We start from the raw sequence: 20,433 nt of genomic DNA on the forward strand, positions 1-20,433 counted from the left end.
ATTTTAAGCACCTTAATTTCATCATAGAAGGTCTATGTTATATATATCTTGTTATTTATTTTTCACTGTGTTGGCATAAGTACCTTTAAATATATTAAATACTTTTTTTAAATACCCCTATGGATATTTAAAGGAAATTAATATGTACTGGCGCTTTACTAAAACTCGGTCTTCAGAATTTATACTATAGGAATAGGCTTCAATAAGGCTTGAAACCCAGACTCATTAAAAATGGGAGACAGTGAGTTGAAGAACATTTCCTTGAATTCTTTTATTCAGTAAATGATCAGGAATGCACTGTGGTTGTTTTGGGGTCACTTGCATTTGGTAAGCCGGCAGACACATCAACTGGGACTCTACAAGAGGTAAAAGCCAGCAGGAGGTTATTAGGCCCCATGGGAATGGAAGGAAACAAGCTTTCAGAAAAGCCTAATACGATTTTTACCTGAAATCTCACTGGTAGATGGGCTCCCAAAGGACATGGAATTTTGTCCCTTCAATTTGAAATATGCTTCTTGTCTCCTAGCTCTGATTATATGAAAATCCAGTATTATTTCCTTACCTACACCAGTGGAACTTGTATCCTTTGCCTGTGTCTGTGTTTTACTCTTGTGTCATCACTGCACATGTTAGAACACTGCCTTCATTCATTTGTTCAACAAATATCTGTGCAATGCTTACCACAGGCTCCGCACTGTGCTAGGTACCCTATGTGTAAACTCGTATCAGGACAGCTTTTTTGTTTCTTGAGTACATCTACTCTCCGGAAAAACTTCAAGACATCCTTGCCTACCTCTGTAACATTAATAGCTTCCTATAAAGAGTTCCTACAATGGATGTGCTAGAGAAAGTGCTACTTATTGTAGTGTGGTGGAGTGCCTTACACTGCATTCTGTACAACAATAAATACTATAGAAAGGTTCGAGTGCATTTGATGATATCTGGCCAGCTTACCCATAATAACTCTGACTTCATTGTGGAAGAAGGGCCTTCTATGCAAGGCATAAAATCCAATTGATTTTTATGAAATAAGATGCTATGAAGAAGAAATGCATTAAGTGTACCGTATCACAATAATTCCACTTTGTAAGCTAAATGGCTTTTGGAACATTGTTGAAAATGCTGTCACTATTCTGAGCATACATAAAAGAGCAAGATAAGGCCAATAATTTAAAAGTCAATGCTATTCCTATTCAAAGATTTCTTTCCTCAATTAATAAAGCATTTTCTCCTCTGTGTCAGTTAAAAATAAAATCCAAAATAGCTCTATATGATATGATCAGACACTGAGCGATATGTAAGTTATGTTGATTCTACAAAGTTTCTTTATTGAATTCTGAAGTTGCTGCTAACCTTAACTTCTAAATAAGGTACCTTATAGAATCTATTATATACATTTTAAATGATACATTTCTGCATTGGCTGCATTTATCAAATTGTTTTAAACTTTATTTCAGAAAACCTGATTAGATAAATTTTGTAAACATGTCTAAGATAATGGTATATGAATTCAGACAGGAAAAACAAGTGATCTAATTTCTGGAACAGAAATCCTCTGTAGCTTTTTAAATCAGACAACAGTTTGCAGGGAGTTTCGTTAGGTGGATTAAAGCCTGCATTAATGGTTCTTAATCTTTGTTTCTGCCCTACACACCTGAAGAACATGGTACGCTTCTATCAATAATGGGGACGTGGTGACAGTGGTGTTGAGAGTTGGGTAGTAGAGCAGACTGAAAACTAACCAACTGATCAATCAACTATCTGACATGAAGAGATGATTCTGACAAATGCTCTTCAAAAACTGTCAAGTTTTTGAAACTATGTAGAAGATTCCTGGATTTAGCAATTTTAATTTTTATTTCTGGTGACTCTAAGTGAATTCATAGACTGGTTTTGTATCTGGCATCTAGGTACTCAATGAATATACAATTAAATGAAAAAAAAGGAATGAGAGAGATGCTTTTTAATATCCCTTACTTCTGATTAAGGCAAAGCAGTATATATTGCTTTCTCATTTAACATGCCGACAGTAAATGGAACTTCTTACAGGGTTTTAGAATCTAGCATAATTAACATATATACATATCTTTTGACTTTATAGTCTACTTTTGAAAATCTATCTAAGTAATACCCTTATATATCTAAAACAGAAAGGTCCACCGATATTCATTTTAATGTGCTTTGGAAAAACAGAAACACACTAAGTGATCATCATTTGGAAATACAATGTACTTCTACACTATGGTGTATTATTCAGCTATTTAAAAAAAATAAGTTATATTTAAACCAATTCACATGAAGAGGTTTCCTCAAGGAGAAAAAGCAATGACACAAATATCGATTTAATTTTTTGTGGAATTAACAGTTGCAAAATTCCCATATATCACTGCAAATGATTACATAATGAGAAAAATATGGAGAAGATAAACAAGTTCCTAATATGAATACCTAGGACTATCAGTGAGGGGCAGTTATGTAGATGCTGGCAGTAGGTTAACAAAAGTAAAAACATTCAAAACAAAACCACTACATGCATGCTATGATGATTCTATTTATGTAAAATTCCCCCTCCCCTCATATTCCCCTCCCCCCTTCCTTCTTTCTCTCTCTTATACATAAAGTCATGCAAGAAAGCTTGCTTAATAATTATCATAGAGTATGGTACAATAACAGTGTGTATTTTACTTGCTTTCATTTTTATGTATTGTTTGACCTTTTTACACTGTTTGAATTTCTTAAAGTGCCTAGGAAAAATATTAAAACTATATTCATTCTGAAAATTAAATGCTTAGGGTGAATTCCTTCTTGGCTCTCACGGATAATAAAGATCTCCAACCTACTGACAAATCAAACTCTGAAGAACTAAACCTATTAATCAATCTATTAACTAACCAATTAATAAAAACACGTAGATACATATTCCTGTAAGAAACATTTGTCTTTTGAAAACATTTTTCCCTTCTAGGGTTAGTCTATTTTTTTCTTTGAAGGCCAAATTTTTTAAATGTTAAAGAGGCAGAAATAATGAAATAATAGCAGCTTAAGCTATTTCCTAAAAGCTATTCTCAACACACAAAGAAGTCTCCAGCCAGCCGCTCTCACATAAATCCCCTTCCCTAGATTTGAAGCTGAGGGAAGAAATTTACTTTCTCCCCTTAAAATTCTCTCGAGGAAATCTGTTTAAGCTTAAGTGTATTCCCAAATTTATTCAACCTTTCCTCACTGAGGAACACTCAGTTTTCTTCTAGGCTAGAAAGACTTTTCAGATATGCTAAACTGTAGAATAAATGAACATCTCAGCCATGATGACAAGGTTGTTCAAAGACTCTGACTCAGGCCTACCACCCAATCCACACCCCTTTCAAGCAATATGAAGGGGGCACTACAGTCTAGTGGAATTCCCTGGGTCCTGAAATCAGGTAGGATGCATTTCAAACCCTGTGCCACCTCTCATGAGCTATGAAACTTGGTAAGTTATTTACTGTCTGGAGTCTACTGCTTCATCTCCTTACTCTGAGAGATGCAAAAGAGCCTCAACGAACTGAATCTTATAAGCGCTCAGCCCAATACCTGGTACTTCATTACCAAACAATAAATACTGATACTATTTTTATATGTTTCTGTCTATTCTCAGAATGTGTCGGTATCACAGAAAATGACTGCTTCTATGGGTATGTATATGAGTGTTTTTCATATCAAAGGAAGGGCTATCCTTATTCTTTAGCTATTTAAAGAAATGCCATGCATCATAATATATTAATACACTATTCTACTTTCCATGAATTGGGGGAAGCAGAGTTGATTCAGGAACATTAAATACTTATATTTAAATGCATTCTCTATCTCTACGTCATGTGATTTTAGCTAGATCTTGCCCTTCCTTTTACATATATGAATTTGAAGAAGGGAAATAGAAACAATGTATTTTTTTTAAATCAAAGATCCAGTGAAAATTATCATGATACTGTTGAGCACTGAATCATTAATCATCACTTGCACAGCCAAGAAAATACTTCAGTTCTTGCCAAATGCACTGTTTACTGAAAAGAGGACAGCATTTACCGCTGAAAAGATAACATACTTGGAGAAGTAAAATGAAACACAGAAGTAATCTTGTGTATATTAAATATGTTTCTGGAACCCATTTAATTTGTGATTTGAACCTCAGAACTCCTAAATTAAGGCCATGTACATGAGGAATTGCCTTCCCTACCAAACTGCACTTGTTTCACACTTGAACATTTTTCTGCAGGAACAACCACTAAAACACATTAGCTTAAGGTGGTTCTCACATTTCTTGAAAAAGCATCAGTAAAAACTGAAATTATTTCCTAAGAAGAAATGTCTAAAATTCTTATAATAATATACATTTTCTTTAAAATAATTCCTATTTACTAAGATGAAAGTAAAGCGAAAAGAGGAACAAAATCAATGACAAGTTTACTGCTCAGTTAACAATTTGGTGCATTTTCTCCTATTCTTATTTCTTTACAAGGTTAAATTTTTTGTCTACGTAGTTATAATCCTGTTTGTTGTATGTGCAGGTTGTGTTTGTAACCTGCTTAAGATTTTTGTATTGAATAGTTAATTAAAACAGACATAGTATTAACTTGGTGACTTTATATTTCCTCTACCTTTGTGATCCAATGTTCTGTTTTCTGTTAGGCTTCAAAAATAATGTCTGAGTTTAAAAAATCATTTAGTCAGATGGGAAAATAATTTACTCATACTATGTAAACTAATTTGACCTTTTCTCTGTAAATTTGACAACCTCTCGTGCAGTTCCTGAATTGGATGTTGAATTTGATTAATAACCACATTCAGGATCCAATATTTTATATAGGAAATTTCCCATCACCATGCTTTTAAAGAAGATTAAAGAACTACTGTGTTAAATCTGTTTATTCTGTGGCAACGTGAAAGGTTACAGGGGAAAAAAGTCTAGGTTAATTCTCTTATGTTCCTCTTCAGTTATGGTTTCTTTTCATTAACTATCCTGTAATAAAACATTTGGTCACTGTCACCGGTAGGCATTAATTGCCAGGAAATACATATTTAAATAGCTCATATTTTAGAGCACTTTAGTGATCACAGGATTTTAAACAGTATCTACTTTAGATTAAGATGTCAGAGGTATCAAAGCTTGTGAAGTGTGATGTGAAATAGTCCATATGCTAGACAAGAATAATCTCAATTGAAAGCCATTGCAGCATCATCACTGTTTTCCCAATGCTTGAGTGACAGTTCTTAATATTCAATTAAGAAACTTAGTTACTAGGCTCAGATGCAGATCCAAACCTCAAAGAAAACTTAATTTGTTTGACCCTTGTAACCTGACAGTTATTATTTTATTTGAGCTTGTGTTTAATCCAATGACTGCAACAAGGGAACCTATGTTCCCTTGTTGGGAACCATCATGATTGTGATCATTATCATCATCATTTTTCTCTACTATAGAGAGATGGTCAGGTCTTATAAAAGTCAAGTTAAGGGGTGGGGTGGGAGCCAAGGGTCTGGCTGTAAATAAAGTTGGGACATTTAAAAAAAATAAAAGTCAAGTTAAGTTTCTTTGAGATATTGACTTTTTTAAAAAGGGAAATTGTTAAGTTCAGAGAACCTCTCACATATTTTTTATTTGCTAACATAAGCCACAAGATCTAATAAGTTCTCCAGTTTCTTAGACATCTTCTAAGACATCTTCTTAAAGTAAGATGGGGCAAAGTTTTGCCTCTCCTTTAATATAATGTGATTTTACTACAAACACTTAGATCTATAATTGAATTTGTCTTTGGTTAGTAAAGTGTTCACTTTATACATGTTATTCCTCCAACTGTTTTTTTTTCATTACTTTCACATATTCTTTCAGCTGTTTTTTTTTTTTTAAGATTTTATTTATTTATTCATGATAGACACAGAGAGAGGCAGAAACATAGGCAGAGGAGGAAGCAGGGGGAGCCTGATGTGGAACTCGATCCCAGGACCCCGGGATCATGACCTGAGCCAAAGGCAGACGCTCAACCACTGAGCTACATGGGTGCCCCTCAATTGTTTCTGTCTTACATTATAACATACCAGTCAACACTTGATCATTTATATAGAATCTCCTTTGTGTATCTAATAATCTTCTTTGTGTGGTTCAGTTTCAAAAGGAAAAAGAAAATGATCCAGTTCGCTCACTGCAGTTAGAGACATAGCGGATAGACATAGAAGAACCTAAATTAGGGATGCCTAGATGGCTCAGCAGTTTTAGCGCCTGCCTTGGGCCCAGGGAGTGGTCCTGGAGTCCCATGATGAGTCCCCATTGGGCTCCCTGCATGGAGCCTGCTTCTCCCTCTGCCTCTCTCTCTCTTTCAATCTTTCTCTCAGGAATAAAAAAATAAAATAAAAAATTTTTAAAAAGAACCTAAATTAGTGCAATTTATGCAGTTTTTCAGAATATTTCCCAGGATTTTTCTCTTTATTTTATTTTTTTGCTAACAACAACAAAAAACCTATAAAACCTTTGAATCTTACCATTATATTGTCATTCTTATTATACTTCTATTTCAGGGAAAATATTCAGCATTGTAGTATATTTTTTTAGAAATAAAATTCATACCCTGGCTCTGACAATGCCATCAAAAATACAGCACAATGTTTTAAATCATGTTTTTCCATCTTTCAGAAGGAATGACAACATAAATATGACCCCAACAAAAAAGGACCCAAAAGAATAAAAAAATATTAATGTATAAGTAATGATCTCATCTCCATTTGTGTTTAATTTTGACACCTACCTCCTTGCTGTGCTGTCTGATTTCAAAATGGTATTTAGAAAAAAATTCTGGGGTGATTATTTAAAATGCCAAAGCAGCTATATTTGCAAGTGAGCTCATGTATGGGACTATTTACAGATGTTCTCTTCATAGAGTATTCAAAATTTTTAGTATAGTAATTCCCAGGGACATAATTTAGGTGCTCTTTGACAATTTACCAAGTTCAGAGCAAGTTTTGCTTAAACAAACAATGCCCTTATAACATTCCAATATTATGAACAAAAGAACTAAATAAAAGTTATCTTATAAAATGTTTTACATATACATGTTATAAATTCCCTTTTTATATTAGTATGAATAACCACCAAATGGAAAAATTAAGAATTACATGTGTATGCATATATAATTATGTATTTTTTCATTAAAAAACCCATAATATATATATATATTTTTTTCCCATTCAAGTTAGTGGGACAAGCATCTCTTTTCACATACCTCTGCTGTATACAAGAAACCCAGAAGGTATTGTAACTCTGGTATGCTATCACTGATTATAAAAGAGAGAGAGAAAGAGGGAAAAAGGAAATATACACCTCATTAATCATTTTAACTCAGACATGATAAATGGTATTTAACAGTATCTTCCACAGTGCTAAGAAAAATACTATTGAATTTCTGCTTGGTGGTATCCGGCCTATTTTTGAGACATCAGTTTGGTTAACAAATTCCCTTTTAGTAAGTGCTTAAAGAAGATGGCTGTATGTAGTCAAGGGAAAGGTAGAAATGCTCCTAGTTTGACATTTTTTTATATAGGTTATTCTTAAAAAACAAACAAACAAACAAACAAAAAACCCGGCAGCTGTTCTTACTTTTCCATAGAAGAACGAAGATACTCCTACAGTTACTTCCCACAGGAAATTATTCCCCAGAGACTGCATTTGTGACGTGAAACTCTTCAGCTGAAGTTCACGTCGTTTCTTTCAAGTAAGACATGGGATGTGTAAACGGAGGAAACAAGTTAAATTTCAATCCTAAAATGTATATTTAAAAATGCAAGTAGTGTAACCAAGTGGTCATTAACAAAATACAATGGATGGCTTGGGGCAGGGACAGACGGAGAGAAATAGCGTATGTAAGAGTCAAATAAATTTGTGATTTTCTTATAAAAACTCACACAGCCAACTTTTATAGGCATTTGCAAATTTAAAAGCTGTGCTTTCTGGCATGATTAGATTTATTTTCTGAAATGCAAGTTCTAAGAAAAGAATCTTATGCTTAAAAGGAGCTAACCTTAAAATTTCGTGCATTTTAGAATGACATATGTTCAAAATGTCATATGATTGATGGGTGTTTTTGTATTACAAGAGAATAGCTGTATACCTTTTATGATTAAAAATAGTCATCAGCTTTAGTCTGGTATTTGGGGACTTTGCCATTGAGTGGGAGCTAGATGAGGAGCTAAGGGGTGAGATGAGAGACTCACAGGGTCGTTGGTGGTCCATATGTTAAGTGACCTGGCACCCAGAAAAAGCAATTAAATTTGCCTTTGTCTCCCCGTTTGAAGTGAATGTAGTTACCTGTTCAGAATACTGCAGGTGCTTAGTGAGCTATTAGCTCCCAGGGCCACAGCAGTTTCTCAGTGACAGAAAGGCCTCCACAGGGGAAAAAGGGCAGTAATACCTTTTAATTTGAATACCAACAAAATGGAAATGGATGCTCACTTTATTGGTAGCACTTATTACTGCAGAAGTGTTTAGCAAGTGAGTATTGGTTAAAGAAGAGTACAGCAAAAAAGGATATACGCCTTTAACTGTCCAGTCACTTTGCTGAGAAGCTGAAATAATCCTCAGGTGAATATATCTGTTGTAAGTCACTCTGTTAAATCAGCTGCTTTCACCAACTGTGACACTATTCAGGAGTCTAGAGGAAAAGGCCTTGCTTTGCCTCAGGCCACGCTTCTATTCTTTTTGCTTAATGTGGAGATGAGAGAAGAGATGGAAATCTCAGGTGAAACCTCCAGGAGCAAATGCCCTTGTGCATTACAACTTATTTTTCTGGTCTCCGAGAATCTAAAATAGATTAGTTTTGGTGTCCTCCTGATTTCAGCTTGGTTGGCCAGCTCCTTGTGAGCAAAGGGGCTGCATTAGCTTCTGAATTGAAGCATTTATGCTGTGATACACAGTTTTCTCTATGAACAATTTGCTAAGCTGTTTAAAAATCACAAAAGAATAAAGGGACATAAAATGTACCATTAAGTCATTCCACGAGATTTACAAAGGCTTTAATGAGTTAGAGATGGATGAAAAAGCCTTTTTTGATTCATTAAAGATATCCATCTGATTAGAAGAGATTTTCATCACCTTATCAGCTAATCCAATAAACTGACTATCCATTTCAAAATGACTCCAATTGGATTCATGTCCATCAGAAGGATTTTCTGAAAACCCCAGAGTATTGTGTAAAATTGAAAATTATTATCAAATTGCCACTGGAAAAAATTTTACTAGATCCTGATAAATCTAGAGGATTAGGGGAAAAATGCCCTGAGCTGAAAGGTTACCACAAATCAAAAGTTCAGCCTGCATAGTCCTCTTCAAGATTATTATTTATCAGTGAAAAAAAAAATCCCTAGGAGAAAATCAGTTTTAGGTAGCTAAAGTAAAACTGTTTCATAAGGAAATTGTTTGGTATTTTTTTGCTAACCCCATACAGACCTTGAAAAAACTAACATGGCTTTGTATATCTGGAAAATATTTTAAAATGCCATACCAATGAGATAGCTAATGCATGGGATCAGCTAATCAAATTTCCAGTTTTTGGCTGGTGTAAGCCCCCGTCTAACAAAGTAAGATTAATGGGGTGTTAAAAGTCTGTATGGAGTTGTCAGTTTTATACTACGAATAGGGTTAATTTCATCCAAATGTAGAAATTTTAAAAATTAATGTGAATGAACTGAACTTTAATAGCCTTTGCTTTTAAGAAACTGTGTTTGCAGGACCAGTCCTATCCACGCTGCCTAGCTAATGGGGAAAGCTGAAGGAGGAAAGAAATGCCTTTCAGGTAATAGAGTATCATAAGGTCAGCTACAATGGAGGAATGCCAGACGTTGAAATTTGCAAGTAGATAATTTTACCTATCAGACTAGCCAAAAGCATTTATTGTGGGCCAGTATCTGATACTACACAGAAAGACAGGCCCCCTTTATCTTTTCTCAAAATCACTTTTTACACAGTCTCCACAGGAAAACTAGGGTGAAGATATTTTGCCCTTTGTGGGATACTTTGGGTAATGAGAAGGAGTCTTCGTAAACCATCTCCAGCATTTAAAAAAATGCAGTCATCCATATTATTTGTCCACATAATGCCAAATGCTTGCATACTTGGAAACATCCAGATGTCTGATTGTGTTTTTCACTTGTCATTCAAATGCTACAGTCCCAGGCTAGGTCTACGTCTAGTTTGAATTGGGTGGTAGTTGAAGAGGCAAGGGCGAACAGAATTTCAACAACACCTTTTTTTATTGCTTCATACGCTTTGTTTCCCCTGAGATAACTTCAGCTTAAATCATGAAAGAATACATTTTCAGGATCCCCAAAAGTAGTAAAATGCTTACACTGAAACAAATCCACAGTGTTAAAAAATGACATCTCCTCGGCATGATGTAGGGGGCTGTATGCCACACGTAGGCAGATGATCCCCAGAGCCTCAGCATCTGGCACTTAGTTTTGGCACCCTGAGGATAAAGGGCAACAGACAAAAGGCTGGCCTTGTAAGATCAAACCTTCAGTGGTGTGATTTAAAGAGTACCAAGGATTATACTTCTCATCAACTATCTCCCACATCTGGACTAAATATATTTTCTTCATTTTGCCTTATTTTCTATGTTATAGAGAATCCTTAATTTGTATTCATAAATATCAGCCCTTTTAAAGTATAATCCCCTCTCCTCTGATGGAATGGTTATAAATTACATGTTTTTTTTAAAAAAAGATTTTATTTATTTATTCGTGAGAGACAGAGAGGCAGAGACACGGGCAGAGGGAGAAGCAGGCTCCCTGCAGGGAGCCCAATGCGGGACTCCATCCCAGGACCCCGGGGTCACACCCTGAGCTGAAGGCAGACGCTCAACCACCAAGCCACTTAAGTGCTCAAATTACATGTTTGTTAAGAATGCATTTAATATGACTTGATGTTCTAGCTGAGACCTTAAATTGGAGTAGAGGATATAGAGAGTGCAAGAAATACAGTAAAGCACTCCCTAAGACAGGCCAGACCTCAGCCAGGGACTGAGAGGAGGAAGAAGGCGCGGGTGGGTGGAGGGAGCTGCAGCACACACTGGTGAAAACATAGGGAAGACGTCGTGCCTACCTTCACGGCCTTGCCTCCAGCCTGTCCTTGAAGAAATCTTGGTCTCTCTGGGGCATCGCAGCGGGTTGGGGGCCTCGTCTTACTGCCTTGTGTTGATCACTGTGTGCTCCACTGCTTCTCATAGGGCCTAGCATATAGTAGATGCCCAGCAAATGTTTTTTGAGTACATCCATAAATGAAGAAAAGAATTGTGTGGTCTTAAATTTCAAAGACTCTAGGCTCAGAGGAATTTCGGGAAGTCCTGTAGTTCAACTTGTCTTCAACTAGCACTTAAACCAAACTAAGAGATAGCTTTCAATAATTTTTTTAGAAAATCCCACATCCTTTCCTCAAAGCATATTTCAGCATCATTTAAAAAATCTATCCTGAAACCTTTCCTTCTATGACTCAACAAGATCATCTTCCTTATTAGAAATAAATCTTTGCCTATTAGTTCATCTTCTAACTTTTCCAAGAACTTTTGCACACACTCCTTCCTTCTCTCGAGAACAAACTGACTGCTCATGAAATAGGACAGGGTTTACGGTCTTTATTTTAGCATAATTTATTTGAAATTACTACACTTTTTAAAATGCAGAAGTGGTAAAATGAGAATGGTTTGAAGAGACTTTAAACAAAGTTCAGGAAGATAGCAGTCTTCAACTTTTCTTTCTTAGAATTGAAGAAAGCCAAGGTGCTCAGAGGTTTCTCAGGAGTTTGCAATGAAGGCAGACCGAAGACCAGAACTTCCTTCACTTCAATCCGATAACCATGTCATGCATACTCCCTGCAGTCTCTGCTATTCACACATGCTCGCTTAGGCCTCAGCTTCGACAGGAGACCCTCATCCCTTTTAAATATAACATGGGCATTCTACATAGAGATGGATTTCCTTTCCTCACCTTGACTCTAACTTATAATACTTGGTTCTACTTTCCAAACTGGTTTGGTTGTGGGATAAGCCCTGAGGGTAAACCCATTCTGAGACTAAAACCAAGAGTCTCCAATGGCTTTTATTAGGTCATCGTCAGGAAGATAAACTGTTAACCCTACTTGAAAATGATGACTTTGAAGGAAGTTATGAACTAAATGTGCAGAAAGCCTTTTTTCCTTTCCTTTCCTTCCTTCCCTCCCTTCCTTCCTTCCTTCCTTCCTTCCTTTTACTTTTTTTTTAAGGTTTTATTTATTTAGAGAGAGGAGAGAGCACATGATTGGGGTGAGGAGCAGAGGGGGAGGGAGAAGGAGGAGGAAAGAATGTCAAGCAGGCTCCACTGAGCATGGATCCCAACATGGGCTCCATCTCATAACCCTGAGATCATGACCTGAGCTGGAATCAAGAGTCTGACGATTAACTGACTGAGCCACACAGGTGCCCCTCCTTTTCTAATATCTAACAAAGGGTACTTTCCACAGCATGCAACATTCCACACTCAGGCCATTCCTCGGTCCTTGGCTCAGCATCAACAAGTTACAACCCTAACAAAGAATAATAGAAGTCTCCGTTTGTTATTTTCCTAATTTGTTCCAATCGCTGCTGAGAAGTGCCCCCTACATGTCCTAATCATGACAACCCTGAATGGCTGTGCTAATTTTCTTTGTATTTCGATGGGAACATTGAAATTCATAGATTTGAGGTGTTTCTAGAGACACAGTTAGAAAGTGGTAGAGCCAGGACTTATAACCTGATCTTTTCCAGTTCCACTGGGCCACGTGGTCTGAGAATGATAAGACTGTTCCCCTTATTCTGAGGTAAGAGTGGCAGCACCAGAGATACCAGCTCACTAAGCAGAAGTAGCAGTTACTCCAACCTGTGTCTGTTTTTCTTAATGTGGAGGCTGCCCTCTATTTGCTTAAAACTGATTATCTTTGTAGTGAGAATCAACAAATAATTTGGTTTTCCATTTTTCTAGTTTTTATAAGCTAATGACATTAACCCCCAAAAGGAAATCCTATCTATACACGTCTACAGCATGAAAGGAAAGCTCAGGCTTTGAATTCAGGCAGATGTGGATTTGGATTTGGAACTCCACCTTGTTAAGTGACATTAAGCCAGATACTTCGTCTCTCTGCATTACGGTTCCCTCACTTATAAAGATGTGCTAACGCCTTCTGCATGGGATGGTTATGAGCAATAAGAACACTACAGGAAGAGGTCTAATGTATGGCCCACAGGAGAAACCAAAGAATTATGTTTTTTTTACGATTATAAGTATAATATTGATTTTTATTAGTGGTATAGCAGTAATAATGATCCTATTTATCGTAAGTTTTTTGTTTTTTCTACAGGACAAGATTTCCTAAAAGCACAATTAACTAGTTATTTTGTTACTTGTAATAATAATAATCATGTTTGCTTGTGAGGTATTTAAAAGGTGTCCTTCCACCTGTCCTGTGATGAATGGGTTTTGTGTATCTTTGGAAATCCTATCAGCCGGAAAGTTAACTTTGTAAAACATGCTAAGCTGGATTTAATTGTTACGTATGACTCTTATTCTCTTCAAAAACACAATACAAAATTTGCTTGCAAAATAGGGACTGTCCAACTTGGTGAACATAAATTATTAGCCACACTGGATTACAGATTTTATTGATATTTAGTAATATCTGGAGAATGATTCTCAATGACTGCTTCTTACTACTCTGTATAATATCTGAATAATGTTATACCAACTCTTAAATATCAATCTTGTAAAAAAAAACAAAAACAAAAAAAACACAAATGAGCAGCCTGGGGGGCTCAGCAGTTAAGCGTCTGCCTTTGGCCCGGGGCGTGATCCTGGAGACCCAGGATCGAGTTCCAGGTTGGACTCCCTGCGTAGAGCCTGCTTCTCCCTCTGCCTGGATCTTTGCCTCCCCCCCCCCCCCCCGTGTCTCTCATGAATAAATAAATAAAATCTTAAAAAAAAAAACAAATGAAATGACTTACGGACAACAGAGAACTGTCACGATTTTAAAATAATGTTTTTGTTTCTGCTATGGGTAGACTGATGTCACACCAGCATCTCTGCTTCCCCTGTTATTGAGCTGTGCCTCCCTGTGACATTCCCTAATGGGTACTGGCCTCACGCTGTTTCAGTCACGGCCATCTTGATGGGAAACCACATCAAGCCTTGGAAGTATGCAAGTTGGTCTGTATCTACTCTTAAAAATCTCAATACTGAAAAGCATTCTAGTGCTTTTGCTTATATAAGTGCTCATAAAATGATCTGCTGTTTCAGCAACTCGTAGGCTAGTTAGACGGTGGTATAAAACCATCAGTTATCACATGGTAATATCCTTTTATTAACCACTGAAATATATCAAGACATTTCTTGACAACTGACAATGCCAGATGCGATTATTGGCCTAATGGTTAATACATTTGCACTTTCTTTTACTGAGCTCTTTCTGCATACTTTTCCTTTGTGTAAAACATTTTTCAAGTGTGTGACAGCATCCTAATTTTTCAATATCTATTTTAAAATACATATTTTTACGGGCTCTCAATTGGCTTTTCAGGTTTCCTGCATAAATTTTATTCCTTAAAGTAGAGATACTCCCCAACCTATAAAGCACCTGACTAGCAAACATTCTGTACTTGCAGGGGGTGTGTGGTTAGCCCTCCTCTTCTGTCCTTTAAATACCACCCACTCATCTTCAGTCTGCTTCTGACCTCCAAGAGAATTTTTCTTTAGAAAATACTGTTTTCTTAGGACTGGTGCATGGAAAGATTTGAGTCAATCATTGCTAGTTCAGTTATTTTGTAGTGTTTGGAGTTATTTTATATATTTTTTCTTTGTGTTCATTTAAGATCAGAGTCAACACTACTTAGACATTTTTTCACCGTGGACTTGTTTCCCTCAACTTGCACTTGTTGCCTCAGTTCTTCCATAGTCTCTATCCTCTGCTGTCTCCTCCTCTTTCCTGTGTGTCTCAATTGTGAGCCCTCAAATGACTCTAATCAGAGCTAAAAGTGAGTGGGCACACCACCATCAGGGAAACGTAGTATTCATTTAAAAAAAAAATTAGAATTGACTCACAAAACCTTGAAAGTTGTGAAAACTGTCTTGAAATTTCTTTGAGAACTTAAAAAAAACAACAGCCTATCTCTCCCTCCTCTTTAAATAAACCTCATTTCCTTTAGGATCCAAAATACAATTAATTTATTTTCGTCTTATCCAAGTTTATGTTAACTGCTTGCCCCATTTTTTCTAATTTTCATCACATATCTAGTCTTTCAGGTAATATTTCCTTTTTAGGTTTGTGTGGAGACCAAAGCATTACTTACTCTGCTGCTACAATGGGCAAATGATTTTGAGGTTGTAAATAAATGGTTTCCTAATGAAACTTTGGGACATAAGAAACTTACTCTATTTTGTGGGATAGTGGGCAGAAAGTAGCCCACACCAAATGATGCTTAGCACAGGGAAGCCGGCAACGATCACAGGGCATTGTTCTCCTGTAAAGCACCCTGGGCATTTCTTGACTGCCACATGTAGACTGTATATATTTGGGAGTTGATGATGATGGAGAAGGGGACAGCCCACACAGGTCTGCATTCAGCAGCATCTCTGTCACTTCCCTCTGCGAACCTACCCTGACTCAGTCTATAGGTATCGCTGTGGTACTGTTTTCACGTTACAGGGGTCCTACAGGAGGCTAGTGGCTGCAGGACATAAACGGTCTATCTCGTTCACAGTAGCAATCTCTACAGAAATCTTTCTCCAAAGTGCTTAGAGGAATCTCCCTTTGACCTGAGGGCATGAGAGTGGGAAGGGCGTGTGTCTCATAGTTTGTTTTACTAAAATGTAATGGGCTTGGGGATGAGGTGGATGGGGTTCTGATCTGAAAAGAAAAGGAAAGGGAAAATAACAAAGTAAGCCTAATGGCACTTTATAAGCAACAATTTACACTTTCCCATTAAGCTTTACACAGATGACGTCATGTAATTTGCCTCAAATTTCTACAAGACAAGGCAGAAAGCTATCAATAGTCATCTTAGAGGTAAGACACCCAGAGTAGAGGAAGGTGAACTTTTCCGGAAGAACTGACGGAGCTTTTGGGTTGGAATCATGGAGAGAAGAATGAAGACTCTAACTCAAATTATTTGTCAATTGTTTAGTCTGGTAAAACTTAATTGAGCTTTGCCAATAGTTATGAAAACCTGTATCTCTGGTATTTAATTTGCAAGAGTCTCCAAGACATACTTAAGTTGCTTTTGATAGTATTTGAAATTCTGTAAGTTGAAAGTGAGACACAGGCCTCCAAGTGTAAGAGTTATCTTAAATGGAGAACCTGAAAGATCTGAGGTAAATTTAGAGCCCTAGAGATTGAGACATCCCCACAAAGCACTACTTTCATGTCTGGAAAAGAAAAGCTATTTTTGGAATATAAATGGTTGGAAATCAAACATGATGGAGAACCCTCTTTGCTAAATGTTAAATATTCAGGTCCTCTTGATGACCCAGTGTAATTCAGTTAGACCCAAACGCCTAATGTCTTTTTAGCGAGACCAATGATAAACTAAACACATGGTTCCAGGTGAATTAAAAAATATACTTTTTGTAAAGAACTGAGGTCTTTTGATAATCAGGGAAAAAAAAATTCAGACAGAGGGGTAAAATGACATCTTTTGTGAATCTTTCCTAGTGTCTGTTCAGTCTCCTTGATGAATTCCATTATCACAAAAATGACCTTTCCAGTTCATATCTCTTTTGAGGCTAATGCAATTCTTCTCCATTCTGTTATAATGAAAGTATTACATGGATAACTATCCAGCATTATCTTCCAGAAGGAGAACTAATTTGGGAAAGAAATGAAGTACTTTAATATAATATCAAATCTCTCTCCTTATTTTTTTTATCCTTATAGAGACCTGGTGGGTAAAACTAAGCAAGTTCATGCACATGGTAAATACACGGAGCTCCCTGCCTAATGTAGAAGTAATTTTTATTACCACATTGGTGAGTAGATATATGAATGCTTAAAAAACAGAGCCTCAGATAAATTCAGAGGCATAAGCTGCTGAACATGCTGCAGACACCTTTCTGTTGAATTTTCTTTCTGGAGATGTGTAAATGAAAAATATTAAGATCTGTGGCACACTTCCTAGATGCACTGCAAGTTTTGAATGTGCACTGCCTGTCTCTACCTGTGAGAAGCGTCAAGATGTGCTGGAAATAGTATAAACACTAATTATGTGCTCTTGTTAATTGTATATCTCTTTGAAGTGGTAGCAAACTGCAAGCTAGTGTGTGGTGGAAAGAGCCAGGGATAATGATGGGAAGCTTCCTCGGACAGGTCCATGCATGCAGAAATGTAAAGTTCTTGGTGAGCTAAAGCATGTTCTCCTTGAGAAACTGACCCTGATTTTCAGTCCTTTCTGAATAAATCATTTCTCTGAGCACTATAATTAATGATGGTATACTGACCAGTTCAGTTAGCAAGCATATAGCACACAGATCCACATCCCTAGGATGATGCACATCCCTAGCCAGGTCACGTGGTTTTTGGTCAGGCCTGTCACATCCTTTGCAGGGGGGCAATTAAATGAGTATATAAATCCCTGCTTGTTCCACATGATAATGAATGTCTTAGTGCAATTCCTCAGAAGAGGTAAAACATTTTGTAAAAATGCCTTTACCATTACACTCCCTATGAGACAATTAGCTGGCAGTGATTTTAATTGCTATGTTGTGGATGCGGAAATTGAGGTTCAGAGATTTTAAGTAGTTTACCTGGGTCATAAGTGTGGGCTACAACAATGCAAATTACATTAAAAATCTGGGAAGCAGAAGGCAACTAGATAGAATAAGGAGCCAATTTACTCAGACCTTTACTGATTCTGAAATTAATGTCTCCAACAGTTAACATGTCCCAAATTTTGTTGAATTTAGACATCAATTAAATTAACTTCATGGAATTAAACATGAGTTGTTTCAATATTTTTAAAAAATGAGAGTAATATTAAGAAAATGAGAAGTGAAAGCCTCATTTGGCTTTATATAACTGTCAAAATAGCCAGGATAGCTCAAGGATTTCTCTTCCAATCTGCCATTGTGTTAACATTCTGGGGTTACACTATTTACTTACGACCCAGTGAATAAGAACATTATTAAAAGGTAAATATTTATTTCTAAATTTGTGGTTTCCATTTATGCAAATCTGAATCTAATTTTATTTTATGTCTGCATATCCTTCACTTTCTACTACTATGGTGTTTTGTTTTGTTTTTTTTTTCTTTTTTTAACTTCTGCTTATACATTTTAGTTCTGGTCAAGTATGGTGACATTAAACTCTAACCCCCCAGTAGCACTGTCTCTATGACTACCTTTCACATCCCTTTCAAAGTGGCATATTTCCTTTGGCTGGGATGCTGCAGGTTTGGGATTTGTAGATCAGAGCCTGACTCTTAACTCAGTCCTCCAGCTCTTAATATACACTTTTCATCTATACCGTCCTTGACACCACACAGACATCCCATGTTGAAATCTTTTTTAGAACCTCGATCTGTCTGCTAGACTAAACAGAGACAAGGAAACAGGTAATGACAGGACTGAAACATGGTTTGGGGATCTTGGGAGGAAAAAGGAAAGTAAAAAAAAAAGTTTTTTGATGAACAACATAGTCACCCAAGCTTGTGGTGTCTCATCAGAACCTCTCAATGTTTGGAAGTTTTCCCAAGACTTGCCCTAGTGAGACAGCAAAGACTTATTAGATCATTGTGTCTGCTTCCCCACCTGGGCAGGAAAGAGTCTCCCATACGGAGAACATATGGCTTGGTCTTAGATTAGCAACAAAGAATGTCAGTTGGCAGACAGATGGAGGAGAAGCAGAGGATCGTGTGAGCTTTGCTAGTCTGGACCTCAGAAATGAATTTTAAAAAATCATATCCAGTTAGTTCAGTTATGAAAATAAACACTGACCAACCTATGCAGAGCAAGAGCAGCTAACATTTACTAAACACGTATTACAATCCAGGCACAGTATTCTGCAGATCTTCTCTTCTAATCCTCACCTCAATTTTTTTATTGTTTCCATTTTATAGATGAAGAAAGTGAGGTTCAGAAGTGTGGGGTCACTTTGCCCAAGGTTACACTGCTGGACAACTGGCAAAGCTCCGAGCCCCACCCAGAAGTCTGATTTGAAAGTCAATGCTTTTCGGAGGTAATAGTGCAGAGAACATAAAAATGTCTTTAATATACCATAATTTTCTAGTTGCTTGTTTCACCTTTTTTTTTTTTTTTTAACATAGACAAAGGGAATCCTCCCTCTCTTTTTTTTTTAAGGGTAAAACTCAATTTGCTACAACCTGATGCTTATATTGCTTAATGATATTGGGAATAAGGAAGCAGATTTCGGAGAGTAAGAATGAGAAAGACGTTACATAAATACGATGTAATAAAGTATTAAATCATAAATGTTGGTAGCTATTCCCCACCTCCGGGCCAAAGGGGGAAGATTCTTAGTTGCTGGTTCAGACTGAGAGCTGTCCTTTGTTAACCAGAACCTGAGTGCAGGCAGGGGGCAGGTATCTCTTCCTAAAAGAAAGGAAACAGGAACACAGTATTTATCTTTACCATGAAGGGAGGGGGATTGAAGGTGGGTGCAGTTGTGATTGTTTCGTTTTTTTCTTTTGTACTTCTAATATGATATTTTTGTTTTTATTATATCTGTTCATATATTTAACTTCAGTTCATAATTCATGACCTTAGAGGTAAAGTTGTTAGAGAGATGGTCTGGGAATTGAGGGAGAGAGGGAAAAGAGTCCTAGCACAGTGGTGGGCTGTGTGGGAGATGTGGAAAGGCGCATGTGGGAGATGTAAGTTAGGCGCTTACTGGAGACTGTGAATTGGAAATCATTTGATATTTTCCAAGGGACTCCAGTAAAGACTTGAGTTAAATCTCCCACTTAAGTATATATCTCATCTGTTTTTGTTCCATTTCCTTTATTTTCTTGCCTTCTGTTGTTTTAATCAAGTTTTTTTTTTTCCAGATTCTATTTTCCCCTTCTATTAGGATTCTATTATCATTTTAGCTGTTACCCCTGAGTTTAGTCCAGACATTCCTGAACTACTAGAATCTACCTTAAGTAATATTTTTTTTCACTTCCTGGACATGTAGAGGACCTAGGACACTTTAACTCCATATATTATTCCTCCTACCCTTGGCCTTTTGGTTTTTTGTTTGTTTGTATTATGATTTTATTTATTTATTTATTAGAGACACAGAGAGATAGAGAGGCAGAGACATAAGCAGAGCGAGAATTAGGCTCCTTGCAGCGAGCCCAATGCAGGACTCAATCCCGGGACTCCAAAATCTCGCCCTGAGCCAAAGGCAGATGCTTAACTGCT

At 36.8% G+C, this 20,433-nt stretch overlaps 1 long non-coding RNA gene across 3 annotated transcripts in view; it reads right to left on the reverse strand.

The window, feature by feature from the left end:
* The window catches only part of LOC125754819 (uncharacterized), a 48,699-nt gene that overhangs the window by 19,057 nt on the left and 9,209 nt on the right, over positions 1–20,433 (reverse strand). Inside the window, exons 2-3 of one of the 3 annotated variants that reach the window (XR_007409667.1) lie at positions 11,123–11,249; positions 10,368–10,487 (exon numbers count right to left, since the gene is read on the reverse strand). This is a non-coding gene — a long non-coding RNA (uncharacterized LOC125754819). Of the gene's footprint in view, positions 1–10,367; positions 10,488–11,122; positions 11,250–20,433 lie in introns of those variants that run through there. The other 2 variants (XR_007409666.1, XR_007409665.1) reach the window with 2 other exon arrangements.

Source organism: Canis lupus, chromosome 3, assembly GCF_003254725.2.
Source record: "Canis lupus dingo isolate Sandy chromosome 3, ASM325472v2, whole genome shotgun sequence".
Classification (NCBI taxonomy): Eukaryota; Metazoa; Chordata; class Mammalia; order Carnivora; family Canidae; genus Canis; species Canis lupus.